Source organism: Xenopus laevis, chromosome 5S, assembly GCF_017654675.1.
Source record: "Xenopus laevis strain J_2021 chromosome 5S, Xenopus_laevis_v10.1, whole genome shotgun sequence".
NCBI classification, from domain to species: Eukaryota; Metazoa; Chordata; class Amphibia; order Anura; family Pipidae; genus Xenopus; species Xenopus laevis.
In genome coordinates, this window is record NC_054380.1 from 71,022,028 (window position 1) to 71,038,683 (window position 16,656).

General features: G+C 36.2%; 1 protein-coding gene across 2 annotated transcripts in view; it reads right to left on the reverse strand.

Annotated features, from left to right (window-relative positions):
* fhl5.S (four and a half LIM domains 5 S homeolog) overlaps positions 1–16,656 on the reverse strand; it is a 33,398-nt gene that overhangs the window by 16,351 nt on the left and 391 nt on the right. Inside the window, exon 1 of one of the 2 annotated variants that reach the window (XM_018265423.2) lies at positions 7,896–8,106. The exons of the other annotated variant lie outside the window; for it this stretch is intronic. The gene's annotated coding sequence lies outside the window, so the exon portion shown is untranslated. Of the gene's footprint in view, positions 1–7,895; positions 8,107–16,656 lie in introns of those variants that run through there. 2 annotated transcript variants of the gene reach the window in all.

Here is a 16,656-nt window from a genome sequence, read left to right on the forward strand (position 1 = left end):
GAGATCATTAAAATGCCCATCAATGCAATCAGCGACTCACATTTGCATATTTGCTTGTTATCAGATTTGTTAAAGACATCATAGATAACAATCTGATAACATGATTTAATGAACAGAAAATATCTATACATATACAGATATATTTTTCATATATACATTCCTCTGTTCTGTGCATTCTATGATACTATTATGTATGTCAATATACTGTTATTTTATATTCTATACTCTTTTACTTCTTTTTCCACCATATTCTCTCTTTATATATCTTTTTATATAAGGACAAATGGTTTTAAATATATTGCAATATCTAACCTCCTAAAGGACTTTAGGGGTAATGTTTCTTTAAATTTTTGGTTCTGTTTTTTTCCCCATTTTTCTGATTGGTTGTTTTGTGTTTATATGCTCACATCCTTGGGGGTGCGAAACGCGTAGGGTATATGGAGATGCTGATATATTTTTAACTTTTCTACAAATAAAAATGTATTTTGCCTTCCCTATGCTCCCTGTGTGTGCCATACTCTGCCTTCCTTATGCTCCCTGTGTGTGTGTCCTGCTCTGCCTGTCCTATGCTCCCTTTGTGCCATACTCTTCCTACCCTATGCTACCTGTGTGCATGCCATACTCTGCCTGCCCTACACTACCTGTGGGATGTGAGCCTGGTAGGGTTTATTCTGGGGGTTTGTTAGCATTTGGAAATTGTTATTAGGGGGCCCCTAAGGTGTTTAATTATGCACTGAGTGTTGCTGTGTTATCCACAGGGGAGGAGGAGGCATATTGATTTAAGGGTATGTTTTCATATGACTTAAATTTGCACATACTGTATAACCCCGGATTCTACATTTTCCCGCATTTTACATTTTTTTTTTGCAGTCCCGTTTGTATGTGCATTTGTATGGGGTCTATTCCCGTTATTTTCATCTCGGTTTCCCAGATTTTACATTGGTAAATGAGCCCTGTCCCTTGCCAAATTTTATTTGCAAAATACCTGTTATTTTCATTGTTCATACTTCCTTGTAAAGTTTCTAGTGCATGCAGCCACATGTGTGTCCTGGCACGCTCATGGGAGGTGCTGTGCTGGAGGAGCAGAAGCGACCGGGACACAAGAACACTACTAGGAACGGGAAGCAGCTGCTTGCTTGAAGAAGGAGGGGATGAGAGAGTTTTCCCGGGGTTTAGGTTTTTCTTCACGGTCCCTTGAAAGCTGTAAATTCGGGGTTCTACTGTATGAGTGATGAGTGATATCCCTGCAGTGAGCACCAACCTTTTTTTTCTTGGTGTTCTACCACCAATGTGGACATGGTCTTAAATGTTCTTGCGGTAACATGGGTGTGGTTTAAAAACAGGGAGTGGTCAATAGTGGTTTCCATTATCGTCCCTCCACCACGTAGACCAGAAAAATTCCAGCCCTCGGTACCACAGAATTTGGACAGTACTGGTATATACAATAGACACTATACATTACATTAACCTCAGACAAGGAAATATTAATGAAATTAGCAATCAAGCAACTCTTGTCTCACATCCTTAAGTGGGATGCCCAGTGCTTCATATTCTAGGCCATAGTAATACGCTTTACCTATGTACTTTTAAGACTCTGCTCACTAACATGTATCTCCCTGGTGCTACATGTTATCTTATATATATATATATATATATATATATATATATATATATATATATATATATATATATATATATATATATATATATATATATATATATATATATATATATATATATATCTTATATATATTAACATTCTAAGAGCACCACAAAGGGAGGATATGTCTGACAACTAAATTGCACTAGGAGCACACATTGCATGTCTCATTGCATTTCTCTTCATAGTGATCTTTTCACAATAACTTTAGTTAGTCTGTTAACATTAGTATAAATTATACAGAAAGAAAAGTAATAATTAGTCTAGCTGATTAAGAAGATTATTAAACTGAAAAAACTGCAAAAAGCCAAAATATAGGAGATTTCAAATTATTAATATAGGGTATCTTTAATAAATAGGGATTTTCCCAGGATAGAAGGGCCCATTATCAGCTGTCTACCCAACTGTAAAGCTGCCCTACTGTGTCTTCTAGTTCTTTATAGAAGCTGATGAAAAACAATTCACCATTCACCAATGAGTGTTCTACTGACCGAAAATGTACTTATAAATGCAGAGAATTCACCAATAAACATGTCAATTACATGCAGGCATCTTGCCGTTATCTTACATAGAGTGATCATTAATTATGTAATTTTGCCTTTATTACACTGTAATCAGACACGGGTATAGAGAAAAGACTTGTCCAGTGCTTAAAGCTTCCAGCTCCAATTTTAGGAACATAGAACATGGAGACAGATCAGGTGGGATTCTTATTGGAGGATTATTTTGAATTTAAATGCATTCACTTGCCCTGGAGAGCTGGGGAAAAGTTTTATTGAGAAATATTGCTTTAAGAATACAACCCTATACATACTTTGAAAATATGTTAGAACTACATTTATCTAACTGCTTAATGTAAAAAAATAGTTAACAATGTACAAAGACTAATTTTTCACTTCTACACTTCTACATTTTATTCAGACATCTGCTAAGTAAAACTATTAAAATCAAGAGTGCTCTGGTGTTCTCATCTAAATCACCCAGAGGAATACTGTCTGAATCGTTAGTCTCATAGATGCAAGATGTTCCTTCTCTGGAGGTCACTCTGAAGGTCTCCCAAGAGAGAGAACTATGCAGTGGAACCTTGTGATACAAAGCAGATGCTTTACTTATTTTCTGGCATTTGCTGTTAGAACACCTAATTTTGGGGTTATATAATTTCAAAGGAAAATGTGTTTAATTGTAAAGCAGGGGTGGTTATTTTTCTTAGGGATACTTTCAGAGTGAACAAATAATAGCTAACTCAATTTAAATAATACATACATTATTTAAATTGAGTTAGCTATTATTTGTTCACTCTGAAAGTATCCCTAAGAAAAATAACCACCCCTGCTTTACAATTAAACACATTTTCCTTTGAAATTATATAACCCCAAAATTAGGTGTTCTAACAGCAAATGCCAGAAAATAAGTAAAGCATCTGCTTTGTATCACAAGGGTTAAATATGTGTAGTTTGATAGCTTAAACCCAGTGGTTCCCAAACTATAGGGCTATCCCCCCTGGAGAAAGAACTTTGACTGGGGGCCACAGCTTGGACACCAATTAATCTGCACTAGGAGACTGGTGATGGTAAGGGTGCGCTAATACTATGCCAGTGCTATGGAAACACATTGACTGACATAATGTCAGTGAATCAAGGATGCTGCTTTAGATACAGAATTACAGTGTGTTATTTTATTTCCTGTATATTTACCTGTTTCATGGCTCTGTATCCTGAACTCTGCCTGCCTTGACCCACGCTGGACTAGCTGCTTTACCTATTTTCTACTGTTTGTAACTATATTAAGAGCAGACCCTGTCTTGTCCTGTTCCCCAGTATACATTTCCTCCTTAGTCCTCGTTAACCTGTCCTTGTTTCCACTGACCCTTAAAGTAAGATAAGGTTCTTTTGAAATATACTTTACTTCACTCATTAACTCCCTTTCTAAAAAACCAGCACAACTTTTCTCCACCTTTAACACTCCTTTCCCCTTCTCCACCCCCTCCGTGCACATCTGTCTCTGCTCAAGATATTGCTGAGCACTTCAAAAACAAAACTGACACTATCAGAAGGGACATTACACTACTCAACCCCCCCATGACTTCCACCACCCTCCCTCCACACTCCCCAGTCTCTCCTGTGCTCCTTCACCCCTGTCACTGATGAGGAAGTCTCAAAGCTTCTGGCCTCTTCTCACCTTACCACCTGCCCGCTTGATCCAATTCCCTCAAAACTTCTCTGCAATACCAATCCTTGTCTAATCAAAGCCATATATATATATATATATACATATATATATATAAAGACTTTCATTGGCAGAACTAATAATGATAAGAAAAACATTACTGTATTATCACAGTCACCCTAAAGAACTCTCTGTGAGCAGGGTGGGAAATCAGAAAAATAGGGGTAATTATACAGCTGATATAACGTTCTGTGCCAAACAGTTGTGTCCATTGCACAAATGCACAACTCATAGCCAGGTTCACACCATTTTTGTATCTGCCCAAGGAAAAGTTATCGGAGAAATACTGAACCTTTAAAATACATGTTAACTGCACTAAAATGACATTTACACTTCCCAACATTGAAATAATACTCCACCCTCATAAATATTACGATTCCATCTCCCCCTCTCCTCAAAATGCCATGATTCTCCTGTTCTATTTGCATTCAAATTTATCTAGTGTATGTAAAACAGCTGAAATCTTGAAATATTGGTGATGTGCCTCCTTGTGGGCACAATCAGGATTAGATCTCTACAGTCATCAGATTTTGTGAGTGAATGCTCAAAAAGGTATTTCAAAGTAAAGCCCACGCATTGCCAGTGCAGTAATCTGATCCAATAATGCCCACTGACCTGCAAATTGCAGGAACCAACAGGTTAACTGTATATTAAAGGGGTTGTTCACCTTTAAATTTACTTTAAGGGCCAGATTTATCAAGGGTCGAATTTCAAATTTAAAAAACTTTGAAATTCGAATTAAAAAAGACCAACCGAAATTTATTTAAATTAGATTTTGATGTGAGTTGGGTGGGTCAGTGGTAAGAAATTCAAGAACTTTCATTTAGAATGCTGGCACCAATTCAAGTATGAGTATTTGAGTTATATCTAATTGTTTCTTCCAGCTTCATCAGTCAATCTAAGTGCCAATTAGTATCACGAGGTGCCTAACATAATGGTTCACCTCACAAAATGCTCTAAGTTTTTGGTCTGTGTCGGCTGCAGAGGAAATGATCCTTCTACTGAACAATATGAACACGGTTCAATGTCATACAGTAATTTTGTTTTGACATTTGTACAAGTTTTCCTTTCATTTTGAATGTTAAAGGAGTGAAAAGGCCCAGTTGGAATATCAGATTATACCATGTCTATGTGCAATTATTGGTAGCTTGAGTTTCTTCAAAGATGACAAAACTTCTGATCTGACTTTAATATGGCAACTGTGCAACTAACAGGAAATATTGTAAACTATCAAAGTAATAAAAATGACAAGTGCAATACCAAACAGACCATATTTTGTTTCAAGAATCAGCAGAATCTTACTAAACTGATTAAAGTGTTTTAACTGACCATGAATCAAAATAATTGTGACTTTAAATATAAACACATTATGCCAACACCACAAAATATAATAAAATCTGATCTGACATTTCTTTGTTTCACAATTCTGTCAGCTTTTTCCCTAATCCTCTTAGAAGTCAACAGTTTGTAAGGTAAATATTAAAGGACTGCATTTGATGCTGTATTTTCAGCAACCTCTGCTCATTAGTGTTGCTTTTCCACCAACAGGTCGGTCAGCAGTACCTTGAAAGTCAGAGACGAGGACCGAAAGGTTTTTGTAGTCGTGAATGTCGCTACAGACTTGATATTATTTCCAGCTCTTTTGGCTTTGGACACAAACCAAGATGATTTTTTTTTTGGCAAAAACATGCACATTTCTTTAGTAAGTCAGTTCCATGTAAATTAGCATATTGCAGGCTGGGTTGAATTCCCATAAGAGAAGAAGCCAGCCTATTTTGTGGCTTCTGTTCACTCTGGAAAGTATGCAGCATAAAAAGCAATGCTAAGTCAGTCATTTATTCGCACCTCTTCAGCAGTGTGGTTCAGCAAATTCTTTAACACAGACCCCTTTTGTTTTTGACTCAGAACTCTTATAAATATATAGTTTTACTGATATTCCAGGGTGAGGTTTGCTAATAAATTCGGAAAAAAAACCACTAACTCTAGAGTTATGGGACCTGTTATCCAAATGCTCCGGACCTAGGGTTTTACGGATAACGAATGTTTATAATTTGGATCATCGTACCTTAAAAAAAAGATGTTCTCTAGATGGTCAAAAACCATCAGAGATTTACTTTCCCCAAGCCTTGTTCAAAGTAATGAATCCAAAAATGGCTCTTGGCTAACCATAGTGGGCATGTACAAATGTGGTGCCTCGAGATGCATTACATGTAACTATTTGAATACGACTCCAACTTTTCTTTTTCTTCCACATCAGGTAAAACTTATGACATAAAACAATACAATAATTGTAATTCTAAGAATGTCATATATCTTTTTACCTTTAAAAAATGTTTTCAGCAATATGTCGGCCAAACTAGCCGCACTAGAATTAGAGAACATTTACTTGGTATTAAAAATATAAACAGTACAACCACTGTAGCCAGACATTTACACACTGCTTAGACAGATGTTTAAACTTTTTTTGAGTAAATGGCATAGAAAAAGTTTCCTCACATATTAAAGGAGGAAAAACTATAGATCCACTTTTAAAACAGGAATCTAAATGGATTTTCTATCTGGGTACTAGACAACCATTAGGAATGAATCTTGATGATAAGGTTTCCTGTTTCGTATAATTATAATTGTTTATAACATTAAAGTTGCCACCTATACACTCTGTTATCTTGACTATGATTTATTTGTACAAAAATATTTCTCAAATGTGAAAACTTCTTTTAAAAATCTTTTAGAATTTGTACCTCTGTGTATAACCTTGGATAGTCTAACTTCATTTACATCGAATTCTGTGATTGGCTGTCCTAAACTTTCATTTGATTGGTTCAATTTCAGCCTATGATTAAGTGCCCACATGGTATGAAACGCGTAAGGCTTCATCATTTGAGATGTTTTTAGCTAGATAAAATATACTTTTTTGCATAAAGCATTGGAGTGAAGTCCGGTTTGTGCCAGTCCTACAATTAATATCTAATCTTCATACCTTAAGTCTACTAGAAAATCATGTAAACATTCCTGTAAATAAAGCCAATAATCTGGCTTTGCTTTCAATAAGGATTAATTATATCTTAGTTTAGATCAAGTACAATGTACGGTTTTATTATTACAGAGAAAAAGGAAATCATTTTTAAAAATTTGGATTATTTGATTATAATGGAAACATATCTCCTAATTCAATTCCAGATATTTCCACTGATTATATTTATGTTGTGTAGACACATTTTTGTTAATTGATATATATATATTTTAACCCAGTTAACTTTTATGGTATAGAAAACTCTAGACTAGAAGAATGGAATACTAGTAAAGCAACCCTGTCAGAGTTACCTCTCCCTTCTACATAAAGTACAATATTTTGAAGCACACTGTCCCCATAGACTTGAGAAAGTGTGAATCAGACTAATTTTATGGCAATATAATACAGATAAGCTAGATCTATGTTTCATAAATAAATATACTTTTTTATTATGATGAATGGTAAACAATTAAGCGATGCCTCTCTAATAATCTGCTAATCTGATAATGGCAATTCAGTGCTATAGCCTCTACACTCTCAGGAGTCTAGCAGAACTTTTTTTAGTTGAATCTCCCCTTAGATGTCAGATTTACCATGATTTAGCTGCAGATCTGGGATGTTGTTATGCATGAAATTTTAAATCACAGGAGAGCATAACAGCAAACAGTCTGGTATGTCATTAACCTGGTATCCAATGGCAAGGTGGGTGGTTAGTGAAATGTCTCATAAACCTATAACTAATCCAATTGTGGAATTAGAAACCTTGATTCTAACCATCATGCAGCTTTGAAATTAATAGACACACACAGTGCTGCACCCTTTTCTCAGCCTCTGAGTTGCCGTTTTTTGGACCCATGGTGCCAAAATGGCTGGGGTGATAACACCCACAAATACTTCTAGAAACTGTTTAGAGATGTTATAAAAAGAGCAGAATTATTATTATAATTATGCAAAGAGATATTACACATATATTTTATCCATTTATCTGAGACTTACCTTTCCAGACATTCACCCAGACATCTCCCGATCCTCTTCCTGTCTGTTGAATACCAGTTCTTACAGCTTGTGAAAAGGTGTGTATTAAGACAATTGCAGTACAAACATCCCCTCCTGTGTTCACTGGTGCAGAAAGGAGTATTTATCACAAGGTGTACATAGAGGTTGCCACAGTTCACGCGGAGGAATGCTATAGCTCTCTGTTCCTTGTATAGGATTTTTATGGCCATTTTTTTTTATCAAAATGGGTTAAAATAGAATTCAACATTTGATAAATATACCCCTTTAAAAAAACACCAGTTAATACAAAGCTCTGCAGTTCCCCTTCTGTCAAACTGGGACAAACTCTATTCTCACCCTTTGATAAATACACCTTTATAAAAGATATATAAATTACAAGAAGTAATCTGGAAGGAAACTGCAAATATGTGAATAGCAAAGTACTATTTCACCCATAAGATGAAAATCTGCAACAACAAGCATGATTTGTCTTTTTTTTTAGTCTCTTGCATGTGCAGCAATGCAGAAAAATATGTGGGCTGGCTGCTGCAAAATAAATAGAGTTAAGTGAACACCTTTCTTCTATTTAGGCACCAGGTGCACTTGCATAATGGCTGAGACAAGCAAAGGAAAATATAGGGGAATTCATCAATGAAAACAAAGGGAACCGTTGCCTTCTTGCATACTTGCAAAGTTTGTTCTTGCAGTTCCAAACATGTAAATTAAGAGCAAGAAGTGTGTTTGTATGAAACAGTAATATATAGAGAAGTCCTATTTCGTTTCTTGCAATATTGTTTCCAGCTAGTGATTGTCGAATTTGTCCCGTTTCGACTTGCCGGAAAATTCGTGAATTCCAATTCAAATTATTTTGACGCGCCTCAATTTCAACGCTCGTGCCAATTTTTATATGTGTGCCTATTTTGTCGAAATGCATTAAAGTCAATGGGGCAAATTAACTAAGCAGCGAAAATGCGATATCAACGACTTCGCCGCACTTCGCCAGGGCGACGCTAATTCACTAAAATCCGAAATTGCGCTCAGGGAGGCGAACGGTAGCGAATTTCGTCATGCAAAGCGAAGTTATGCTAGCTATGCCAAATTTGCATACAGCGCCAAGTTAAAGTACAATGGACGTATATGTTGCAGCAAATACATTACACTACACAAGCCTTCATAAAATAAAATAGAGTTGTTATTTTGCCCTATACATGTGCCCACTGTATAGTTTAGGTGCCATATGTTAGGAAATGTAGGGGGGAAGGAGGGTAAATTTACGATCTTTTTCAGCCTATCACCCTTAAAAAAGGAAAAAACACCAGCGTTTTTTGGGACTTAGAAAAAATTTAAACTGTTTTTGAAGCAAGCCCTATCTACTCTATTGCACTTCGCCTGGTCTGAGGTGGTGAAGACAAGTCTGGCGCAAGAGGTAACGTTCAGTAAAATGTGCAAGTTAGTGAATTAGCGTAGTTAAATTGACCCTTCGCCAAAGTGCAACTTCGCCTGGCGTAAGGGTGCGAAGTAGTGCTAGAGTAGGTCCACTTCGCTGGCGAATTTGCGCTAATGTTAGGCGCTTCGCGCTTTAGTGAATTTTCTCCCCAGTTTCGCGAATTTGCGCTTGGCAAATTTATTCGCCCATCACTATTTCTAGCTGAATAAGCACTAAGGCCATTTATGGGATCTATAATATAACATAGGAGATGGATGGGATTCAAATTCTAGAGTTGAACTAAAACTTGTTACCAAGCAGCCTGCAGGAATGTGCTATTTACCACCTCCAACAATGTTGTGTTGCCCAGTACAAGATGGTAACCATCTCCAGCTGTTCTGTAGTGAACAATGATTAATAAGGGTATTGCTTTACTAGGCCCCATATAAGCATTATGGAGACTTGGGGTATTGTGTACCGTATATTATGCCTTTTCTATTTATTAATACCAAGGACTATGCAGTAAAGTCATCAAAAACATAATGACAATAGTTAAATTATATCTCTAAAGGGGTTGTAAACACAATAAAAAAATGTGTCTAATAAAAGATATAATTCTAAACAATTGATCAAAATACACATTTTAAAAAATGTTTTTTGTAAATGTAATTGCATAAGTAAGCAGTATTGTTTTCTCTCTTCTCTTTTCTTTTCCTTTTTTCTTTTCCTCTTTTCACTGCTGGTTCTGTCTCTTGGTAAAATGTTAGTCAGCCTTATTATATTACTTCTTTACTGTAGCTTCTGCTACATTGTTTCAGAAATCAGAGCCACCACGGCAAAGAATAAAACCAAATACTGATTTTATTAGAAGTTATATTTACAAATAACTTTAAAAGCACTAAAAATTGTAATTAACGTTAACTGGAGAGTTTCCTAGAATTATAATTTCTTTCCTTAGGCAACATTGTATAGTGGGGTTTACATCTCCATTAGAATAGTTTAAACATTGCCTGTTGTGACTACTGCTGATATAATATTCCATCCCCCCAAAAGAATTGCTTCTTATAAACTGTAAGAAGTCAATAGCCCAGAGTGTTTAAAAAGCATAATGGGAATTCTAACACAAATCATTGGTAACAAAGGTGAAAAAAAATAAGCTGTGTTTTCAAATCTTGCAGATCCTTACCATAAAGTAACTGATCTATGATTAGTTCAGCCTCACGCAGCTTTATTGCCTCCCATTTTCTGCTGCCCTGAAGTACACAGCACAGCTCACCAACAGGAACACAGGATTTATATGTGCTGTTCTTTTTATGCGATGTGGATTAAAGTGATACTAAAGCTAGAATGATTTCCTGGCCACCTAGCACTACATTAGCATATTATAGTTTAATAACTAGATGCAGCAGAAAGAAGCAGGGACCAGAGGAAACATTTAAACTCAGAGAGGATTTTCTCTGGCTATTTTTTCTCTCTCTGGGCTATTTTTAGCTATAGCATGAAAAAACATACCAAAGTTTCCACATTTCCTGCTGTAAAGCAAATTTGAATTGTCTCGATGATTTAGTTAAAAAAATAACAAGGCCAAATTTAGTTCTGTCACATAATAAGCCCTACGACTTTTGAGAATTAATCTTTTGTTGCTTTTTGTTTCAAAGCCAACTTCAGATGTATAGAGCTGCTTTTAACTTTCTAAGCTTATGTTTGAATTCATAGTAATGTGACTGTTTCTGGGGATCAGTTTATATATCAGAATTCAACATATTTCATTAGTGTTTAAAGAAGAACTATATGTTCTGGAGGAAAGCTTAATTCGCGCATAACATATCCTAATACGTAATAGTAAATATTGTTCTTACCAATTAAAATAAATGGCGATGGTGTGTGTAATTTTACGCCATGTGAACATCAGGTTTCACACTGTTATTTTACATTGCGGAGAAATTCTGTATCAGAAGCGTCCAGCATCTCTGACCTGCATCAGAAATTGAGCATAAAGTTACACGGGGGGGGGGCATATTTATCAAAATCCACATCTTTCTGAGTAATGTAATTAAAAAAGTCAGACCAAACTAGAATCCACGATTGGAGCTTATTTATTATTAAAAAGTCAAAACATAATCGGATCAGGGACAAACCCAAAAAAAACTGAGTGAAAATCAGAATCATTCATTTTTTTTCAGAATTACTCGAGTTTTTTGGGCTTTTTTTCTGAAAAGCCAGAATTTTTTGGATTTTTGCCCAAAAAGTCTGACATAGTCAGACTTTTGGGCTATTTCCAGTGCAGACCACAGAAAGTTCTAAATAGGATCGCGACCTCTCCCAGACATATATAAAACCTTGGTAGGCCTGAGATGCTGGATTTTCGGTTTGGACTTTTTCCATCTAATATATTTTTCCATATAATAACTCTCGAAAATTTGAGATTTTTTTTCCCACTAAAATTCTAACTTTATATTACATAAAACTAGAATATTTTGAGTGTTTGTTATTCGGACTGTAATAAATAACCCTCTAAAACGTATGCAATTTGCGCAACTTTCACACAAACTGCCGTGACTTGCTTAGGATCTAAATGTAACCTGCATAGAATATATCTAACTTGCCTATCAAGCAAAGAAGCTTCAAGGAACAGTAACACCAGAAAAATTACCTTTTAAAGGGATAGGCAAACTCCACTGAGCTCCGATGAATTTAAAAAACGTATGATAAATTACACTGACCCCCCCAATAAATTGACTGAAATTTAATTAATTGTTTTTACTATTTATATAAACTACCACTAACTAATAATCGGGCCCCATAGAAAGTTCTTTGGGCACCATAGAAAGATCATTGGTCCCCCTGTGACTTATGCAAAAACTTACATTATTTAAAGAAACTTATGTAACATGGGTATCAAGCAACAGCAGACAGAGCAGTATGATTTGTAGGTTGTAAAATTTGGCCAAACTTCACTGCAAAATACACTGATTGTAAATTAGCACATTCATTAATGGAACTATTTATATGAACTACTTATTATAAAGTAACATCAGCTATTTATTGTGTCTCCTACATGAACATGCTAGCTGTGGAATGACTGGTTATTAGGCCCCTATAAATTCCACAGGGCCACCTATAGTTCCTGGGTCCCAGTAGTTGCAGACCCAGTTCTCCCCTGTAGTTTTACCCCTGTTTTTCAGTATAATGGGAGGGCTGGCAACACTTGTTTTAAGTTTTATAGGGGACCCTTAAACACATATGTTTTTTTTTAACTTGAGAAGGGGGCTGGCTGCCAATTTTGCACATTTATATGTGGGCTGCTATGATTTTTTTTTTGCCAGGGCTGCTTTTTACTCCCAGCCTGGCCCTGACCTCATGTCATATTGACCTTAGACAAGTGAACAAATCTTGAATCTTCAAATCTTGAAGGTTTCGGGGCCTCTTCTATGAACTCTGATCTTCAGTTCTTTCCATAGATATTCAATTGGATTCAAGTTGGTTGATTGACTGGCCTGTTCTAGCAGCTTTATTTTCTTTCTCTGAAACCAATTGATAGTTTCCTTGGCTGTATGTTTGGGATCATTGTCTTGCTGAAATGTCCACACTTGTTTCATCTTCAGCATTCTGGTAGATGGCAGCAGAATCTTAACAATGTCCAGGTACATTTCTCCATATATCCTTTCTTCAATTATATGCAGTCTGGCATTACCATTTGCTGAAACAGCCCCACACTATGATATTCCCACCTCCAAACTTCACTGTTAGTATGGTGTTTTTGGGGTGATGTGCAGTGCCATTTCTCCTCCAAACATGATGTGTGCAATTACATCCAAAGAGTTCAGTGAGCAGAATATATTCTCCCAAAATTTTGGCTTGTCCAAATGTTGTGCAGCAAACTTTAAACGAGTTTCAACATGCTTTTTATTTAGCAGTGGAGTCTTGTGTGGTGAGCGTGTATAGAGGCTATGTTAGTGAAGTGCATTACTTATTGTTTTCTTTGAATCAACTGTACCTGCTAATTCAAGGTCTTTCTGAAGCTCTCCGTGAGTGACCCTTGGCTCTTGGACAACTCTTCTGATTATTCTTTTGACTCCTCTGTGAGAAATATTGTGAGGAGCACTTGGTCGTGGCCGGTTTATGGTGAAATTATGTTCTTTCCACTTCCGGATTATGGCCCCAAACGTGCTCACTGGAACATTCAGAAGCTTAGAAATATGCCCGTTGCCAATACCATCAATATGTTTTGCAACAATAAAGTTGCAATGATCTTGAGAGAGCTCTTTGCTTTTACCCATCATGAGATGCTTCTTGTGTGACACCTGGATAAACTTCTATCAATTAGGACTAAACCACCTGATATTTATAAGCATTGATAGGGGACAGGATTGCTTTCTAAATACTGACTGATTTCAGCAGGTTTCCTATATATCCTTGCCTTTTTGCACCTCCTTTTCATCATGTGTTCAATACTTATTTCCTTGTGTCATTTCACTTTATTACACATAACTTAATTTATAGATTTATTTGTTTTGAGTTTTTTGTATGTGTGGATTACTTGGTTTTGGCCCCGACCGATTGGTGTTCAGTGGAAACTTACCTTTTAAATTTGGCAGTCGGTCTTCTTCCTCCTAGGTTACAGCAGCTTCATTCTCCTCTGCAGCTTCTTCTTCAGCTCCTCAGGGGCTTCCACTTCAGCTCCCGTTCAGCTTCTGCTCTCTTTCGGCTTGGGCTCCTGTTCCCCTTCAGTTCCATTTGACTTCTGCTCAGGCTCATGTTCACTTCACCTTTCACAGCCCATTTAACCAAAAATGGAGTGGATGATTGCCAGTCCGGGCCTGCATGGAGCGAACATCTAAACTCCTTGCAGATACTTTTGAGGTTGGAACTTAACCAAGACCTCAGCACTGCAAGGCAGCATCATACTGAAAGTTAAAGAAAACTGAAATGCCTCTTTATCTAGATCCAGTAATTAAATCATTGTGTGTACAGAACATGCCTTATATGTATGTATGTATATATGTATGTATGTATGTATGTATGTATGAGTATATACAGTAGTACTGATCTTATGCAGTGCTTTGAAGGGGTTATCTACTATGCCTTGAGATTCTGTATAAAAATAAACGAAACTTTGCATATAAACTAGGTACAGTACACTGTATTTTTAACTCTGTTTCCATCTAATGAAACATTCTGTTGATATAATCTAATTATATTTTGAAAGCATCTGAAGATTACTGATAGCTAGGTGAGGAATGGTAACACTCTGAGAAAGGAAAGCTGGCTTTAATAATGAAAAAAGCCATAACAAATGCTAAGTCCACTTTTTGCAAATTAAATTCCCTCTGCAAATCCTTGCAAATAAACAGTTATACATATTATGCAAGATATTAAAAAGCACTGATATAAACACTTCTCTGGAGATACAGAGTTGATAGGCTGTTTTAATTAGATATGTATATACAATGCAGTTAAAGTAGTTACTCCTAAAATAGGACAGAGTTAAGGTAACTCACTGTAGCGACTAGAAAGTAGACGCATTACCCAGCAAACTGTTGACCAAAGAATCAAACAGCGTGTGTAACCATGGACACACTTTTGTCCAAGGCAAGGATGTCCCTAATTAAGTCATTTCTGCAACTAGTTGGTGGCTGAGCATATTATGTTATGAAAAGGTTGTTTTGTAGTAGACTATAAAACACTGTGCAGGCTTAAAATTGACACTTATCTCCAAAAAAAATTCCTATGTTTATACTTCCATGTGTGCCTTGATTTCCATAATAAAATATTATGGAAGATGTATGTGTCCTCCCACACTCCCATAATAAAAACTTGAACCATACTCCATTCACTTTACCAAAGATTTTTGCAAACAAAATATGGTAACAAACCACAAACAGTGACATTCAGGCCTCTATTCACCCAGTTACCCAGCTACTGATGAAGTGCTGACTGCTAGTTAATTATCCCTCACACGCCATAAACATACTGCTACATTAATTAGGTCATGTGTGTGGCTATCATAGGGAATAAGATGTCTCAAAAGGCGTACTTGTAAAAATTTATACTGCATATTATTATTATAATTATTCTGTATTTATATAGTGTCAATATATTCAGCAGTACTGCACAGGGATTATACATCATTTACATCAGTCACTGCCCTGCGAAGCTTACCATCTAAGATTCCTATCACATTCACTAGGGTCAATTTTATCAGTTACCAATTAATCTGTCTGTATATTTGTGGAGTGTGGGAGCAAAACGGAGTACAGGGAGTCCTCGAGTTACATATACCCGACTTACATACAACTCACACTTACAAGCGGAGGCTTTTACAGTAACTATTACGGTTTGCTTGGCTTTTATTAGAATTTAGCTGTTATAAACCACCTAACCCAATCCCCTCAGGTGTGTGTTGTCCGTTTCAGAGCACAGAAAGGTAAACTATTTTAAAACAAACATCTGTCCAAGTTACATTTAATAAGTAAATGTATATGTTTCAACTTACAGTACATACAAATTCAACTTAAGAGCAAACCTACAGACCCTATCTTGTACTTAACCCTGGAACTGCCTGTACATGGGGCAAACACACACTGACACAGGGTGAACATACAACTCACAGATAGTGCCCGTGCATCTGCATTAAGAAAATAAAGGATGATAGTATTAAACCATAATAGCATTGCCTGGTAAGAGTTATTTAAAGAGTTGTTTTCAGTATTCCAAAGAATTCATTTTGGTTGGACTAATACTTTGCTGGCTGGATGTGAGTGCTGATAACTATAGTTTAGCAAGATCAGAGTTTGTTTTCCTTAAAAATCATGTTTTAAAGATCTGCAACTTAAAATATTAGTATGTGTGCACTGCTATGCTTCATTCCCACATGCACAAAATAATTTAGTTGTGCCTGCTGGGGTTTATTATAATTCTTGCCTTTTTTTTCAGACAGTTGCAGTTGTCAAGGAACAGTGTGGATAGTAAAAAACACCTCATTTGACAATGAAAAATCCTCTTAAAATGACGACTTTATCAAAAGAAAGGCAATATTAAAACTAAAGAAATTCTTGCAATAACAGTAGCCCTTTACAGGACAGATACTATAAAAATAGCTTTATGTGGTAATATGCCCCTTTTCGGGGTGGATACATAATAAACAAAAAAATACTATGGGATACATTTGTACAGACAAATACAAGAGGTCCTCTGCACTCAACCCATTAGAGGACCTCTTGTATTTGTCTATATGTATTTTGTGGTCACAGCCTCATTGCACCCCTGCCTAATTTTAAAAATTAGTGGTGAGCACAACTTTCCCTTGTTTGTTATAGTTATACATTTGTACAG